Below are 12,779 nucleotides of genomic sequence, written 5' to 3' on the forward strand. Positions count from 1 at the left end.
ATTTCACTTAGCACAATACTCTTCATGCCCTCCAGCCTGTCTCAAAAGATAAGAGATCCTTCTTTTTTGTTGATGCATAGTATTTCATTGTGTAAATGTACCATAGTTTATTTATCCACTCATCTACTGATGGGCACTTGGGCTGTTTCCAGATTTTAGCTATTGTAAATTATGCTGCTATGAACATAGAAGTGCGTATTTTTTTTCTGATTGGTGTTTCAGGTTTCTTAGGATATGGGCAGTTACATATTTAATTTTTTGAGGAAAATCCATACTGTTTTCCACCATGGCTGCACCAGTCTGTATTCCCACCAGCAGGGTACCAAGATTCCCTTTTCTCTACATCCTCACCAGCACTTATCATTTGTTGATTTGTTGATGGTAGCCATTCTGACAGGTGTGAGGTGATTTTCATTTTAATTTGCATTTCTCTGATGATTAGTGAGTGAATGTTTTTCATGTCTCTTAACAGTAGCTATCTGTATGTCCATTGGAGAAGTGTCTATTTAGGTGCTTTGCCCATTTTTTAATTGGATTGTTCATTTTCTTTTTGTTAAGTTGTATGAGTTCCTTATATATTTTGGATATTAACCCTTTATCAGATGTATCATTGGCAAATATATTCTTCCATACAGTAGGCTTCTTTTTCATTTTGTTGATGGTTTCTTTTGCTGTACAGAAGCCTTTTATTTTGATGTGGTCCTATTTGTTTATATTCTCCTTTGTTTCCCTTGCCCTAGGACAGGTGTGGGGAACTTTTTTTTTCTGCCAAAGGCCATTTGGATATGTATAACATCATTCTCGGGTCATACAAAATTATCAACTTAAAAATTAGCCTGCTATATTTGGTCAAATGTTTAATTAACTCACCCCTAATGCCTTGGCAGGGCCAGACCAAATGATTTCATGGTCCCCTGGCAAGATATTCCCCACTCCTGTCCTAGGATATGTATGAGCAAACATATTGCTACAAGATATGTCTGAGATTTTGCTGCCTCTGTTTTCTTCTAGGATTTTTATGGTTTCACAACTTACATTTAAGTATTTTATCCATTTTGAGCTTCTTGTGTATGGTGTAAGTTGGTGGTCTCGTTTCATTTTTTTTTTTTTTTTGCATGTATCTGTTCAATTTTCCCAACACCATTTATTGAAGAGACTATCTTAACTCCATTGTATGCCTTCTCCTCCATTGTCAAGTATTAATTGAGCTTAATGGTTTGGGTTGATTTCTGGGGTCTCTGTTGTGTTCCATTGATCTATATACCTGTTTTTGTGCCAGTACTAGGCATTCTTAATCCCCATCCTAGTTAAACCCATCTCTCCACATATTTACCACCTGCATTGATGCAGCCAAATGTGGTAAACACACACACACTCACACCCATGCTGACTGATCTTATAGCAATTTGATGACCACTGTCCTTAAATAGACTCTTATTGCTCCCCAGAAATAATGTTACTTTGCCCAGGACCATTTACTTTCTTTCTGTGTGATTATTTCATATCTGGCCCTTTTCTTTCAAATATCTAACACCCAACCCCTCTCTTCCCATTCTCATTCTACATTGACTAGCTTAATTATTTTTTCATTTAGAAAACAATAGAAGAAAACCAGAAAGATAGTCCTCAAATTCCCAGCACTATGTCTACTCACATACCAGCTTCACTCCTTTTGCTCTGGAGTCTGTGCTATTTAAGGAAATCCTTCCACCTATGCACTGGATTCAAGTCACACAAATACATTCTTCTAGAGATTTTCTTCTTCTGTCCTGCAGCTTTAACTTTTTCCTCTCTATCTGTCTATCTGTCCATATGCATCCAAATATGGGTGATGAAAAACATACATGTATGCTAACATTAAAAGATACCTGAATCTTTATTCTTCCCCCTTCATTAAAACTGCTACTACTCCATTTTTCCACTTGCTTGGGCCAAAACTATGAATATATCTTTAGCTCTTCCCATACTGTTATATTCTTATCTAATATGTCAGAAAATCCTGCCAGCTCAACTTTTTAAAATGCGTGGTGTGCAACCCCTTCTTACCACTATTTTGCTAATGTGCTGATTCACATCTCCATCACCTCTCATTTAGTTTACTGCAGTAGCCTCTCACTGCATTTTGTTCCCTTATATTTTACTAGAGGCCCGGTGTATGAATTTGTGCACAGGTGGTATCCCGAAGGGGTGCGGGGGGGGGGGGGGGCAGAGATGCTATTGGCCTTCCAAATGGGTGGTGGGATGCCCTTGTCCACCCGGGATCTGGATCTGTCCTGCTGACATTTGTGCCAGTTGTCGGGAGCCACCTGGTGGCCGCTTTTATATTGTTTCCTCCTTGCAGAGCCTCTAGGGAGGAGAAGCGGCCGTGGTGCTTGAGGCCAACTATTAGGAGGCCGAAGTTGCTGTCGGGATTGTGCTGGTGGCGCTGGTCCATTGGTGCCTGGTCTGCTCTCGGAGATTGGACCTGCAGGACTACTGAGGGAGTGAGTGGATGCTGCTGGGCTGGTGGGCCACAGGGATGGTTGGTCAGCTGAGCGGCACTCCCGCTGTGGGAGTGCACTGACCACTAGGGGGAAGCTCCTGTATTGAGCGTCCGCCCCCTGGTGGTCAATGCGTGTCATAGCAACCAGTCGTTTTGGTCGTTCGGTCATTTGGTCCTTTGGTCGCTTAGGCTTTTATATATACAGATTCTTCACAAAACAGTCAGTGTCCTAACAGATGTAAAAAATATTATATCACTCCTCTGCTCAGAATCCTCTGATAGATCTCAGATCTTCTGTGTGCTCCCTAGTTCCTCTCTGTCATTACCCACCATGTTTTATGCCCAAAGTACTGAACTTTCTGGATTACATCTATAAGATTCCTTGACCTCTGAATTCTGATTGGATTTAGCAATTAGTGTATTAGTTAGAAGTTGGTGGACAGAAAGAGAATGAGGTTTAGGTCTTCTTACTGCTTTTATATGGTCAATAAGTGTTGGGTGTTTCTCTGCTGAAAGTCACAGCTGCTGTCAGCAGCCCACTCCATACAGATACCCATAGTTTCTTTCTTTTTTGTTTTTGTTAATATATTTTTATTGGCTTCAGAGAGGAAGGGAAAAGGAGAGAGAGAGATAGAAACATCAATTATGAAAGAGAATCATTGATCAGCTGCCTCCTGCATGCCTGACACTGGGGATCTAGCCCACAACCTGGGCATGTGCCCTGACTGGGAATTGAACCATGACCTTCTGATTCATAGGTCAAGTTACAACCACTGAGCCACACTGGCTGGATGAACCCCTGGTTTCTTTTTTTTTAAATATATTTTATTAATATTTTACAGAGAGGAAGGGAGAGGGATAGAGAGCTAGAAACATCGATGAGAGAGAAACATCGATCAGCTGCCTCCTGCACACCCCCTACTGGGGATGTGCCCGCAACCAAGGTACATGTTCTTGACCAGAATCGAACCCAGGACCCTTCAGTCCGCAGGCCGATGCTCTATCCACTGAGCCAAACCGGTTTCGGCACCCCCTGGTTTCTTAAAGGCACTCTTTCCCATTGCCACTTCAGGCCCAGGGTAGTAATGCTGTTGTTATCACACTGAGTTCTGTACTATTTCATTTTAGGTTTCTTGAAACTTGTGTACACATTTGGAAATAGAAAATTTATTAAAATATACTTAAATTTCCATATATATATATTTCCTGCTGGGACTATGGGTGACACATTTCCCACGTCACTTAAATAAGCAGAAAGGTCCTCAGAATGACAAGCATATCAAACTCACAGCCCGTTGGCCACATGCCTCGTTTATTTGGCCCATCTTAGCCTTTGAGTGTGACATACTTGGTCTACAAGGACACACATAATTATCACCTCACTTTGGTGCCTCTGATTCTGTTTCCTGTTCAACCACATGCTCCTTGTACTCTAACCACATAAACCTTTCCTTTTTTAAAAAAAAAAAATTTTACACCTTAGTGCCTTTACACTTTGCTATTAAATCTGTTCACTTCTCTGCCTCCTGCTTTGATCTTCTCTCAAGCCATTTTCTTCTTGGGGCTTCCTATGAACACTATTTAAAATTGAAAATCCCCTTCCAACCCTCCTTATCCCATGTCTCTGCTTTAGCTAAATATGTACAACTTATATTAATAACACACTCTGTATTTTACTTATTTATTTAATTTATTTTCCATCTCCTGCCAAGAGAATGTAAGTTTGAGGAAATAAAGAAATTTTGCCTGTCTTGCTTAGTGATGTGTTTTTAGTTTTTATAATAGTGTTGGCCACAGAGTAGATTATCAATTAATATTATTGAATGAGTGAATTAATAAAAGAACAGGAGAAATTTTATGAGAGATTTAATAGGAAAGAAAATATTTTCTGCTGGTATTATCATGAAAATGGTATTTTAACTAAATCTTGAGAGTGGACATATGAGATAAGTAGAAGGGATGTCCCAGGCAGTAATATCTTGAATAAGGACATATCAAAGGGTATTTAAGAAACTGTAAGTCTTTTAGTTGAATTGAAATGTTGAGTGCATACATGGGAGCAGAAAATATTAAGTTGCTGAAACTCGGGTCAGTACAGAAAATAGAGTGCCTCAAATTCAGGGTAAAACAAACCAAAACAAATTTTATCTTGTAGGAATTGAGATGCCACAGAGTCTCTGAGAAAGATCGATTTGGTGATGGTGTACACAAGACTTTGGAGAGGGGAGAATGGAGTCATTGAGGACAACTCAAAAGCTGTTGTGAGAGGTAATGAGTCCTGAACCACAGTAGTGGTGATAGCATGGAGAAGAAGGCTATAAAATGTATTGTCTTGTAAGAGTTTTATTGACCCATAGAGAAAAAATATATTAAGCAGGGCATTTGAAAGAACTTTTCTCTTTTCATCTCTTTTTTTAAATTTCCATTTATTTTTGGCTAAGGTCGATGTCATTTTTTCAATATGAAAAAAACACAAACCAGCAAGTTCAATACCAAACAGAAATTGGAAGTGTAGGCTAGGACAAAACCAATAGTGGGGGGAAAGGCAATAGTAAACAAGAGATGAGATGTTGTCAAAAGACAGAGGGTGTCCTGTCCTTTCTCCTATGGGGAATGACTCCAATATTTAGGTGACAGTACATTTTCATACATTAGTTAGAGATTGGCGGGCATAAAGAGAATGAGGTCTAGGTCTTTCTTCTGCTCCTGTATGGTAACCAAGTGTTGGGTGTTTCTCTAGTGAAAGTCACAGCTGCTTTCAGTCACAATCCATACAGATACCCCTGGTTTCTTTCTTTTTTGGGGGCTTAGGATGGTGTTTTTAGCATACAAAATGGGATCTGGATGAGATTCATCTTCTTGGAGAATTATCTTGTAAACAGAGAGGGAAATATTAACTGGACAGATGAGAGGAATGGGCACCAGAAGGAAATACCAGGTTATCCAAAATGGCAGAAATAAGATTTCCCAGAGTGGAAAGAGCGATGACATTCAATGAATATTTGTTGAGTGCCTATTTTGTGCCAGGCACAGTTATAGAACACCCTTAAAAGAAAAAAAAAAAGAGATGCAGAGATGAAAATTCTGAGAGGGAGAGGAAAATGGCAGTGGAGGAAGAAGGCTGAAGGAACTGAGAAACCTGGGTGACAGGGTGTGGCCTTAGGCCTCCTCTTTAGACTTCTCACTGAAATCCTCCTCCTTTACTGGGGTGGCATCCTGGTAATTCTGGTACTCAGAGACGGGGCTGTTTATGCTGCTCTCAGCCTCTGTGAACTCCATCTCTGTCCATTTACCAGTGGAGGAAGTCCTTCTGATGAAACTCAGCAGCCAGCTATTCTGAGATGTGCTTGAACAGCTCCTGGATAGCTGTGCTGTTGCTGGTGAAGGTGACTGCCATCTTCAGCAATAAGGCGGGATGTCACAGACAGCTGTCTTGACATTGTTGAGGATCCATCCACCAAATAGATGCTATCCTTGTTTTGCACACTGAGCATCTGCTCTTCCACCTCCTTCACAAACATCTGCCCATGGAATACAGCAGCCATGGTGAGGTATCAGCTTTGGTGGGGTCCCAGGCAGCCTTAATGTTATCAGCATCAAATACCTGCTGGGTGAGTTTAGATACAGTGAAGGCCAGGTACTGCTGGCTTCCATGGCTAGTTAGATGGGAAAAGCAAGGCATGAAGAAGTGGAGGCATGGGAAGGACACCATGTTGACTGGCAACTTGTGGAGGTCAGCATTGAGCTGGGCAGGGAAGCTAAGGCAGGTGGTGACACCACTCATGGTGGCTTAGAGAAGGTGGTTCAGGTCCCCATAGGTTGGCATGGTCATCTTGAGGGTGCGGAAGCAGATGTCGTAAAGGGCCTCATTATCAATGCAGTAGGTATCATCAGTATTCTCTACCAATTGATGAACTGATTGGGTGGTTGTATAGAGCTCAACCACAGTGTCAGACACTTTGGGTGAAGGTACCACACTGAAGGTATTGATAATGAATTCAGGATATTCTTCACAAATCTTGATGATGAGCAAGGTGCCCATTCCAGAGCCTGTGCCCCCACCTAGCCAGTGGGTCAGCTGGAAGCCCTGCAGGCAGTCACAGCTGTCAGCCTCCTTCTGCACCACAACCAGGACTGAGTCAAACAGCTCAGCCCTCTCTGAATAGCAGCCCTTGGCCCAGTTGCTTCCTGCCCCCAAAACAATTTTTTCTGGTCTGAATATCTGGCCAAAAGGACCTGAGCAAATAGAGTCCATGGTCCTGGGTTCTAGATCCACCAAGATGACAGGAGCATAGTTCCCACCTGGGGCTTCATTGTAATATACAGAGATGCAATCCAGCTACAGGTTGCTCTCCCCATGGTAGATGTTGGTAGGGTCCATGCAATGTTCATACTGATCACCTCCCAGAACTTGGTTGCCACACTCGTTGTCCTAAACCTGCACCATTTCCCTCATGGTTCAAATTAGAACTTTTTGCTCACCTCAAAGTGTGTATGGGCAAGAAAATAGGTAATTTTTTTCTCTGCTGCTGATCACAGGCTGATATAGTGGGACATGTCCCCAAGGCTAGAGCAGTGAGGTCTGAGTGCAGGGCAGGAAGGTCCTGAGAGGCAGAAAGGAGAGGGCTGAGTAAGGCCTGGAGGGAAGGCAGGCAGAGTGGTGTGTGTGTGTGCGTGTGCATGTGTGTGTGTGTGTGTGCGCGCGCGCGCCAGCCGGGGATAGGAGAAAGGCCTGCACCAAGCTCCAGCAACTTGCAAGAATTGATCTCCCTCTCTCTCTTTATTTTTTCAATCTCTTTTTTTTCCTTATTTTATTTTTTAAAATCACCATTTATCCCCCTATATACTCTTCTACATCCATACCCTCCCCTTCCACCACTACCCCAATTCCCCTCCCAATCACCACACTGCTGTTGGTGTCCATGAGTTTTCTCCCTCTTTTTTGCTCAATCCTTCCACTTCCCTGATCAACCCCCCAAACCCAGAACTGCCAGCCTGCTCTCTGTGAATCTGTCTCTGTTTGGCTTGTTAGTTCAGTTTGTTCATTGAATTCCACATATGAGTGAAATCATATGATACTTGTCTTTGTCTGACTGGCTTATTTCACTTAACATAATGCACTCCAGGTCTATCCATGCTGTCACAAAGAGTAAAGTTGTATTCTTTTTTTTTTTTTACAGCAGAGTAGTATTCCATTGTATAAATATACCATAGCTGTTTTATCCACTCATCTACTGATGGACACTTGAGCTGCTTCCAAATCTTGGCTATTGTAAATAACACTGCAATGAAAGAACTGATCTTTTAATTACCAACTGACCCTGAATCAGTACAGTACTTTATTTTATTTTTCCAATATCTTTTGGATTTTGAAACAATAAACAGGTGTGTTTTTTTCTGAATCCCTTAGCCCAAAATACTCTGTGGTACACTATAGGTAGAGAATATTTATCACTGTTATTTTGTGTCTATTTAATAGCAAGCTCGCAAACAGAACATCTGCCCATGATCATGATGCTGATTCTAGCATCAGCTGTTATTGCAAATTGAGTGGAGCAGAAATGGGAGTGCTTAGTGTGAGGGTGGCAACTAGGCCAGGCATGGCACAGCTGGGGCTCTTTCCACCCCTACTTAGTCATGGATCATCTGTCCTCAAGCAATGCCAAAGGCTAAATTTAGTGGTGCCGGATGTGGTATTGGGAGCCCCAGGATTCAATATTGGAATTCATTTTATGCAGTGTTGAGCAAGTTTAAAATGATGCTTTAAAAATTATTGCATCTATAATGAAGGGGAGATGGAAGAAAGAAGCAAGGCTCTATTACTTTGTTCACAGGCCATGATAATTTATTTAAGGGAACATTAATAAAAAAACAGTTGTGTGCTGGCCATAGTGCCAAGTGCTCAAATTAGAGATTCAATATATAGTTATCTGTCCATGGAAGCTTACAGAATATCAGGTATAAGAGATCTATGGAAATTTATACTTGAAAAACAACAACCAGAAGTATAGTGACAAATGCAAGTACATAGGAAGGAGTATCTGATTCTGCCTGGGAAAGCTCCAGAGCTTGAAAACATTTGAGCTGGATGTGAAGCATTGAAAGAGTTCTTAGGTGGAGGGGGAGAAGAGCGGGCATTCTAAGCATAAGTAACATTAGCAAAGGCATATAGGGCATAAAAGTATATGGTATGTTCAGAAAATAGAATGCTTATTGTTTATGTAGATTCTATTTTTAGAATTCTTAAGGATTTTGAAAGACATTTTGGAAGTAAGATCCATAACAGTTGGCAAGTAATTGACTTAGAATGAGTGGGAGGAGAGATCTCTTAGATTTTTTAAATTTTGTGCAATTCCACCAGCATCTTATACAGTTGTGAAGGATCAAATTCCCTAGACATCTGCCTTTGGATTACATAGAAGGAATCCTGATTAGTACCTTGAAAAACACAGGAAAGTCTTGCTTTATTATTATTATACCAACTCCAAGAATGTAAGGAAGACACATAGTGACTCTTAAATTGTATTGATAGGGAAACTATGGTACAATTAGTGCTTTACTCAAAGTCTCATAACAAAAGAATTTAGAGTTTGGATTAGAACTCAGATATCTTTACTCCAGAGATTTTGCATGTAATTCCAAAACCAGGCTCCATTACTTATTTATTTATTTGGCATGATGAAATATATGGGTATATATCACAATAGGAAGGTTGCTTGGGGTTTGTATGGATAAAATATAAGGGCATAAAACCTAAGAAGATAAATGTAATGTACAAAATAGTGAGCTTGGAAATTGAGGCTGAAATTGGTTTAGAGAAAATAAAGGCACCAGATTTCAACTATGAACAAGCTTTGTGTAAGCTTAATTCATCTTCTCACAGCTACTGGCCCCCGACAGTGACAGAAAACAGATACGGGAGAACAGAAGTTAGCTGTTAGCTCTAGAAGTGAGAAATGCATGTTACAAGAACTAGGTCTAAACTGACAAAAGCATTGTTTATGAGTAGTGAGTAGAAGTATTGCACCTTTTAAATGTTCTTCCTATGTTCCTAGAATCTGGATGTTGGTGTGTATCTGAGAGGAAGGGCAAAGATGAACCAAAGAGGAATGGAATTACAGTGAATAGAATTATAACATCTTATAGAATTCCTACTTCAACTCCACCCATTTTGAGGGCTCAGATGACTGATATGTCAAGGAGAAATGACTTGATGATTAAATTATAACCACTAGAGGCCTGATGCTCGAAATTTGTGACTCCAGAGAAAGCAGTTACCTGTTCATCCTTTCTCTCACAGTGGCTACTTTTTGAAATAAAACAAACACTTCCAGTCTCTTTAGAGGTGAGCCCAGAATAAAAGTTCTATTTCAATACTCAACCCCCAGACCAGAAATGTGTCTGTCCAGCTCTATTTATCCCATCCATTTGCAGTTTTCAGAGTCTGTTTGCCCCGTTTCCTAGTATAACAGACTGAGGGGAGCAGGGAGTAGGAGGGGAATTAAAAGAGAAACAGACATAGACATAGAGATAATAGGACTGTGGATGATGTAATACTTTGTAATTCTATAATCTTTCACCAGGAAGAAGACATTTCTAGCCAAAACAAGACAGTTAGCTCTCCATTGAGTTGTGGTACCACTGTAGCAAGTTAGCTTACCAGGTTAGAGATGAAGTTAGGAAGGTTAAGTATCACTCACTTTCCTTTCTGGACCTCAGTTTATTCAACTGAAAAATACAGTTGTCCCTCTATATCCGAGGGAGACTGGTTCTAGAACCCCTGTCGATAATGACACCCACAGATGCTCAAGTCCCTTATATAAAATAGTGTAGTATCTGCACATAAACTACGCACATCTTCCTGTATACTTTAAATCATTTCTGGATTTCTTATATTATCTAATACAATGTAAATGCTATGTAAATAGTTGTTATACTGTATTGTTTATGGAATAACGACAAGAAAATAAGTCTGTACATGCTCAATACAGACATAACCATCATAGGCCTAACTACATAGAACACATCATCAATGCAGCTTTACTTTCCTCTGAATATTTTCTATGACAGTTGATTGAATCTGTGGATGAAGAACCTGCAGATATGGAGGGCCTACGGTAAATGGCTGTCTATCTTACAGTGCTGGCTTTAAAAGATGTCTACAAATCATTTGCTACTTTGCCATTCAAGAGATAGAGCGAACCCCAATAGAATATTGCACAAGTAATGATATGTCACTTTGGAGACTAGGCTATAGAGGGCATGGAGGCTTCCATTTTGCGCTCTCTCTCTCCCCCCACTCCCCCATCTCCTGCTCTGGGAAGAGACAACAAATATATTATGAGATACTCCAGTAGCCCTATTGATAGGTCTATATGACAAGGGATTGAGAGTTCCTACCAACCTCCAGGTGCCTGCACATTGAATGGATCCTATAGGCCCAGTCAAGCCGCCTTCAGACAACTGCAGCTCTGGCCAACAGTTTGATAGCAACCCCACGAGTAACTCTAAGCCAGAACTACCCAACTAAGTCTCTTCCAAATTTCTGACCAACAGAAAATGTGAAGTATCCAGTGCTTATGTAAGTTACTGTGGGGTAATTTGTTATATGGCAATACAAAACAAAACCAGTTATTTTTCTACTTTTTACTCTTTCAGAGTATATGATTTTTAAAAAAAAACTTTAGCCTTTGGAGTCATATGAAATTGTATTGTCTATTTCTTAAAGGTTAGGTTATAAAAAATTGCAGTTAGACCAGATGATCTAGAAATTATTACCCCAGTAATCAGTAAGCTAAGAAATTTCTCTTGGCCCTCACCTACACCTCCCTCCCCCAGCTTTCTTTGATAAAATAAAAATAATATTAATGATACTACTACCAAGCATTTAATTTACAGATTTTAGAGTTTTGCATTTATTATATAATTTTACCCTTATAACAATCCAATGAGGTAGATATTATATTATTCCCATTTTATAGATGAAGAAATTGAGAACTTGAAAGCAAAAATGTCTGATTGAAAGTTACACAGTAAATAAAAGAACTGATACTCCAATTCAGGTCTTCTGACTCTAATATAATATTTTCTCACTATATTAAGTCTTTATAATAGAAAGAATCATACTATTTTATTCCCAAACTCTGGCACTCACCCACATTTTAGCTGTACAGTCTAATATTTGAGAATTTTTACATGCCTTCTTTCTCTTTTACATTACTGAGGTTTGTAAATTAATAAATGGGCTTGTTTATTCTCCTTTTTTTTCTTTTGGTTCTTCTAAAAAGTCATCTAATTGTCTTTGTGTACAGACAAATTGTTACACCTTTAACACTTTATCCTACTTTAAATTACTGATAACATGGATGTAATAAATATTATGGTTCTAGTCTCTTTTGGCTAGCCAATTGAGTAACTACATTATTTTTATAATTTTATTATCTGTATATTGTTTTTATCACATATTAAGTAATTTTATAATAAGATGTAAAAATAACGGACTCAAATCCCAGTATTTGACAATGAGTTTTAAGTTTTTCACTTTATAAAAAAGTCTAGAATTTGTTTTTACTTTTTCCCTCCAAATTTACAATGTCATCTTTGATTTTTCATTGAAGCATTTGCAAATATTAAAAGGGTACTTAAGGCAGTTATCCTTTATAAGATTACACATCTGAACCATTTGGGGAGATTTAATAATCTGGAGTGTGCCCCAAATATGTGCAATATTTTAAAAGATGATGTCCAATTCTGGTTAAGAACAGCTTGTGAAAGATGTTTCAAAACATGGTACTAAATTATAAATTAATTGCAAGTATGTGGCACAGTTTTTGGCAATAGAAAATCAATAAGTTGTTATGAATAACTTTGTATCTTAAATGAAAAGTAAATAAATACATATCATATTTGAATTTGTTTTATTTTTTTCTTCCAATAAAGCAATGGAGTATTGAAATTCCTATCACCTAGAGCAGAATAAAAATAGCTCACTGAGTTTAGTTTATTTGTAATATTTCTGATTTTTTACCAGTAGCCCATTTCAAAGAGCTAGTCTTCCCATTTAAATATTTTTAAATGTTTTAAGTGGCACAAGGGAAAAACTTTATAAATTATTCTCTAAAGAATTTTGAGTGTGTTAATTACCTCATCGCTACCTTAGGAAATAACATTTTTTCTTTGTTCAGCATTTAAACTTATTAACATAGATCATGGTTCCTTAAGCACTGATCTTCACCAACCCAAAGAGAGTTTTTCCTCATGATCAAATGATACTACACAACATTAAAGAAGTCATACA

At 39.1% G+C, this 12,779-nt stretch overlaps 1 pseudogene across 1 annotated transcript; it reads right to left on the reverse strand.

Annotated features, from left to right (window-relative positions):
• Positions 1-5,641: 5,641 nt before the first annotated feature.
• LOC308241902 (tubulin beta chain-like) lies at positions 5,642-6,892 on the reverse strand (annotated as a pseudogene). The gene has a single exon. The product of its transcript is annotated as a tubulin beta chain-like (transcript).
• Between the last annotated feature and the right edge of the window lie 5,887 nt (positions 6,893-12,779).

The sequence above is a fragment of the Plecotus auritus genome, assembly GCF_963455305.1.
Source record: "Plecotus auritus genome assembly, chromosome: 2".
Taxonomy (NCBI): domain Eukaryota; kingdom Metazoa; phylum Chordata; class Mammalia; order Chiroptera; family Vespertilionidae; genus Plecotus; species Plecotus auritus.